Source organism: Solanum tuberosum, unplaced genomic scaffold (assembly GCF_000226075.1).
Source record: "Solanum tuberosum cultivar DM 1-3 516 R44 unplaced genomic scaffold, SolTub_3.0 scf00129, whole genome shotgun sequence".
In the NCBI taxonomy this organism is placed as follows: Eukaryota; Viridiplantae; Streptophyta; class Magnoliopsida; order Solanales; family Solanaceae; genus Solanum; species Solanum tuberosum.
Window position 1 is genome coordinate 762,055 of NW_006239057.1, and position 5,774 is coordinate 767,828.

General features: G+C 35.5%; 1 long non-coding RNA gene and 1 pseudogene across 4 annotated transcripts in view; both read right to left on the reverse strand.

Moving 5' to 3' along the window:
• Positions 1–3,651, reverse strand: part of LOC107061335 (uncharacterized) — a 9,484-nt gene extending 5,833 nt beyond the window's left edge. For 2 of the 4 annotated variants that reach the window (XR_001473923.1, XR_001473922.1), the window contains exons 1-4: positions 3,359–3,651; positions 3,130–3,225; positions 2,357–2,420; positions 2,144–2,263 (exon numbers count right to left, since the gene is read on the reverse strand). This is a non-coding gene — a long non-coding RNA (uncharacterized lncRNA). The remainder of the gene's footprint in view (positions 1–2,143; positions 2,264–2,356; positions 2,421–3,129; positions 3,226–3,358) is intronic. The other 2 variants (XR_001473921.1, XR_001473920.1) reach the window with 2 other exon arrangements.
• A 548-nt stretch (positions 3,652–4,199) lies between these two features.
• On the reverse strand, positions 4,200–5,774 carry LOC102579972 (zeatin O-glucosyltransferase-like; annotated as a pseudogene).

Genomic DNA, 5,774 nt, shown 5'->3' on the forward strand with positions numbered 1-5,774 from the left:
CTTTTTTTAAAGCCAAAACCAGTAGCCATTTTCCCCTAACTTGAAAAATACCCATTTCTCCATTTTTAGACTTTGAGAGCTCGAAAATAGGTGATTTCAAGTGGGTTTTCGCAAGGAATTCATTGGATTGTGGTGATTTGGAGCGTGCTCGGAAGGGTAAAACTCAAATTTGAGTTACTAGTTGAAGTGTTTTGAGGCAAGTGACTTCTAAACTTTGTTAAACTCTTAGACTACGCATGACTACTTTCCTAATTGTGTTGGGGAGTAATGGGGATTGAGGATGGGTTTTATTTGTTGATTGGAATTGTTGTAAATGAAAGATGGGGAATAAAACGAGCTAAATGTGTTATATGTGACTTGAATTTGTTGAATAAGTCATGTGATAACTGATATTGAGGGGATAGAAGAGCATGAGTAGGCTATGATTGATACAGACATTGATGTTGAGACAGATGATGTGTAATACTATGATGTGATCGTGATATGATTGTGATTGATGACATGTGCATATTCATTATTCATCCCATGTGTGAACTATCTGTTGCATGAGTTCTGAGACACTGATATGAGGATGGATGGATATGAGACACGGTTGAGACTAGCGATTTGGATGCCGATGGCATCTGGTTCCGGCTAGCGATTTGGATGCCGATGGGATCTGGTTCCGGCGGTGATACATGGTCCATGTGTGGCCCCCATGGGTTCTGATTTGAGTATTCAGTGCGGACTGATTACGTCAACAGATGTGTATCGTAGGACAGACATGCATCACGACTACATGACATCATTATTGCATTTTGCATCGCATTTGCCTTATCTTTGTCTGTGATGTGTGGATTGTATAGGTTTACCTTATGAATTGTGTAGTATAGGTTGTTGGTTCGCTGTTAGAATGAAGTTTCGGTGGTTCGGTTGGGATTGAAAGAAGTTGTTTGTAGCTGCTAGTTTAGCTTAGTTTAGTGTTACTTGCGAGTACCTGTGGTTTTCGGTACTCACCCTTGCTTCTACACAATTGTGTAGGTTGACAGCTCTCTCAGATTCGGCTTAGTATTTTCTTTAGCAGATTGAGCTTTGGGACATACTCGAGAGGTAGCGGTTCATTCCAGACGTGCCCTTGAGTTATCTTTACTTTCAGTTTTGTTCTATTCGAGAACTATACTCTGAGACTTGTATATTTTTATTCGAATTCTGTATTTAGAGGTTTGTACATGTGACAACCAAATTCTGGGTAGTGTTGAGTCTTAATTAAAGTCTTCCGCTTATTTATTATCTTTTATTCTCGTATTTCTACTTCTCTATCGTTGTGGTTGGGTTAGGCTGACGTGTCCGGTGGGAAATGGACACGTGTCATCACATTCGAATTTGAGGTGTGACAGAAACAAAGAAAAATTGTGAAATAGATGTTTACAACTTTTATAGTCCCATAGCAGGAATTGCCTTTAGATTTGGAAAAACAAAAATAATATAGTGTTTGTTAGATTATAATCAGATTTATGCTTGAATTTCATTCTCGTGTATCAAAAAGAAAATGTACTCAAACATTAAGCAAGGAAAACTCCCATATCCTTTGTGCACATGTATTATGCATTGTTAACTCAAAGTTGTCGAATAACACTTGTAATAACTGAGTGTTCTTATACTTGAAGGAACTTCCTGAAATATTCTTTTTAGTTATACAATAGAAATTGGATAAAATTAAAGTTTCGGACAATAGATTTGAAGGGAGGAGAAGCAGTATCTCTAATAGGTAACTTATAGTTTTGAATGTTGTCTATCCAGTGTACTAAAGTTGTTTTTATCGGTCACATTGTTATAAACATATCAGTTTTCTACAATGAGAACCACACCCAATAAAGTGCAAAGGAGAACTATTCATATGAGATCAAAGAAAAGATTGTGAAATACAATTTATAACAAGTTTGATTACCACTCTCAATATCTTCAATTATAAAAGAGAGGAACAACATAATTCACAAAGACAATATTAACAATGAGAGCCATAAAAATCAAATAATCAGCAAGCGGTTGAGATATAAGAGATTTATTTCAACAACCAGTTGCAAAAATGAAGTACCCTAAACAAATATTAAGAAATCTACTGCTATTTAGGATAAAAAATATCAAAAAGAGTTCAAGAGCTTACAGTTTTTAAAAATGTCGCAGAGTCAATTCTTGCGCCTTCTTATTCTTTGACATCTCTTTCCAACTTTGCCAACTTATTTACAAGCTCTTCCCCTTCGTAAAACAATAGTTTCTAGTTTCTCTACAATGAATAATGACATATAACTCCATTTCGGAACTTCAAAATCCAAAGTCTTTTTGATATATCATTTCAAATGTGTTGGAGATACAATACCTAACTTAATAGTCAACCTTTTGTTATCTCAGAAACCATATAGCAGCGAGACGTTTAGATATACCTTCAAAAACCAAGAAAACAACAATTGTCAACTAAAGAAGTCTAAAACTAAGGAGTGCAAAAATAGAAATTAGAGAGCTATAAATTTAAAGATACATATGTTTCATCTAGGAGAAGTTTGCATTGATTGACAAGTTGCAAAAGAGAAGTTCAAGGCCTCTAGTACAACATATCAATGTTTATGAGATAAACTGATATTTTATAATTGGATGACTCGACTTCTGAGACATGTTAATCATTTCCAATTTGAAAGGTTTCAACAAAATTAACTTTCAAATATAATCAAAATATTCCACTAAACAAAGCTCTTATTTTATTCCTAATCGTATTATGTTTTCAAGCCAATGTAGATGCAAAATTCTTTAGCTTGCAAGATTCAAAGTTTCCGTAGCAACGTTTCGACTTTGAAATAACTTAGATTGCAGAATTCCTCTTGACCTAAAAGCGCATACACTAACATTAAGAAGTACTATAAAAGTTTCAAGTGAAAAAAGAACATGAAGAAGAATCCCTATTCAAGTTGTTGGTTCAACCTGGCTACAAATTGCTTCTTGTTTAATTCAATTTTCTGACAGCTAAATAAAAATTTGAATAAATAAGTATCTATTGTCTTTATGAAAGGACAAACATTTTCATCAAAGAAGCAACCAGGTTACACTTCAAAAAGATCTGAAACAAAGCATCAAAATTGAAGAAACAGTAATACTTACCCAGTTGCAATTCCTCCGATGTAGTTTCCAGTCAATTTACACACTCTTCCACCTTGATCAAACTAACTCTATAATGTAGTTTCAATCCCCAATCCCCTTAATAAAGACCAAAATAAACATTAATAGAGATAGAATTTAAAGAAATACAAGATAGAATCATAATATCTAACTAAGAAAGTGAAAAGAATTTTGCTCCATAGAACCCCAAAAAGGAAGCATCAATTCATACCTTGGTTAAAAAAATCAGAGAATTTTCATAAAAATGGGTGATTCGAGATTCGTTTGAAGGGTTTGATTCAGTCGGAGTCAAAATTAATTGGGGTTGGGTGTTTGATTTTGAGTAGTAGTGGTTTGTGTTTGAATTCGATTGGTTTCGATGGTAACAATGGAGGGTAGCCCCTTGAGGATTTGGCCATGGAGGAGTAAGGAGATCGGTGATACTCACATTGTAATGAGATTTTATGGCGGAGAGTGAGAGAGTGGAGAGATGAAGATACTTCTAGAGTGAAGTAAAGCTTCTAGAATGAACATAAAAAATCTTTATGATGGCTAACAAATCATAATTACATTTTTGCCCTTGTACGATTGGTATAATAACTGTTTTGCCAGTGGTCGTCCTCAACATCATATTCTATTATATAGAAATATGATGAGCTTAAAGAATAGTGGACCCATAATTCACTTTATTTATATTATTTAGTTTTATATTATTGGGTCATGTCAATTTTAAATGATATTTTCTCTTTCTTCCTAATATTTGGAGATTTAAAGGCAAAGAATGGGCCCGCTATATCCAAGTGTCAAGAAAGTAGCGGAGCCTCACACAACTTTTATTTGTTGTAGCTCTACCATACTAAAAATTTTGGTAAAAATATGTGTAGATGTGCCCCTACATTAATTTTATTTTTTTGTTGCTTTTTTTTTTAACTTTCTAAATTTTATTATTGTCTCCTTAATAACACAAGTAACTCCAACAAATAATGGATTAAAATATACGTATTTGGTATAATAAACAATATTTTAAAAAAAAAAATTATTCGCTTACATGAATAAGGGAAAAAACATTAAAACACCCTTAACTTTGAGTCGAATTATTGTAACACAATAACACTCTATTTTTAGGTGATCTTATAATAACGTAAACTTCTTTATAAATATAGCCCATCAATAGCCACTTCAAGTTGGCACAACAAACTTCAACGTGACGTGAAGCGTTTGAAATGAAAAAAACTTAGTTGAAATATCTAAATTAAAAGTAGCGATAAATTTAGGTGTCTGTCGATGGACTCTGCCTTTTATTATCTTGTAATATGGGCAATGAAAGAGGCCATCTCTCTGCCACTGCCACCACCATCCACCACTGATTTACTCAACTCCATAACCCTCTTTCTCATCTCATCTCCTTCTGCAGAATCCATCAATCTCTTAACACATTCTGCAACTGCAACTGAACTCACCAACTCATCTCTCTTTGCCCAATCCCTCAATTCTACTCCAATTTTCAACACTTCAGTTACCAAAACTGCATTTCTTGGTTGATCTGAATGCATTGGCCAAGCTAAAATTGGCACCCCCATTGATATACTCTCCATACATGAATTCCACCCGCAATGACTCATGAATCCACCCGTCGACTCGTGTCCCAATATCTCCAATTGTGGTGCCCAATCTCTCACAATAAGCCCTCTTTTCCCCACTCTTTCTTCATACCCTTCTGGTAACTCAACGTCCCTACTTTCCCCTGTAAAAATGTTACATTTATCAGCTTCCCTCAATACCCATATGAATCTCTGCTCGCTTTTCTCCAACCAATTGCTATTTCCTTAATTTGTTCATCAGAAAACGTAAGTCGTGTCCCCGAAAGACACGAATATGACAGAATTTGGTTCTTGTTCATCAAGCCAATTCATACATTTATGTGAAATTAATGAATTATTTTTCTCATACAGTTTCACCGGGTTTAATGGACCAATAGCCCATTGTTTATCACGCGAACTTTTCTCTTTTGCTAGCCAATCAAGATACAATCCTTCAATTTCATAGCAAGAATTGTATAAATTGCCAGAATTAACAATTTCCCTGACCTCAAATTGTACTCTGATATACTCTGTAACCTCCGGCGTAACAGAGGATTTATCCCAAGAGTAAATCGAAAAAGCTGAAACGCTACGAAAGCTGTAACACTCAACATTTGATATAGAAGGAGCATCTTGAAGAACCCAAGCTATTAAAGAATCGTAAATAACAATTACTCTTCTGTAATTTCTGGATAGTTCTTGTAAAAGGGCAGTAATCGGATGACGAAGATGACTCGTGGCGTGTAAAGAGGGCATCAATTGAGAAGGGAATTTGGATGTGGAATTTGGATTAGGAGCTGGGGTTTCGTAATTTGGGGTTGGGAATTCGTGGAATTTGACGGTAGAGGTGGAGAGTGGGTTCCAGCCATGGATGCGATTTTTTGCTTGACGGAGGTGGACGGTGGTTCCGGCGAAGTGGAGTGGGAGGTGATAGGCGGAGATGAGGCGGGAGAGGTGGAGGAGTTGGTTTAAATGGCCTTGTGCTGGTAATGGAATCATTACTATGGCAACTTCATGATTGGTAAGTTTCGCCATGGAAAAACAGAGCCTTTTTGCAGACTTATTGGA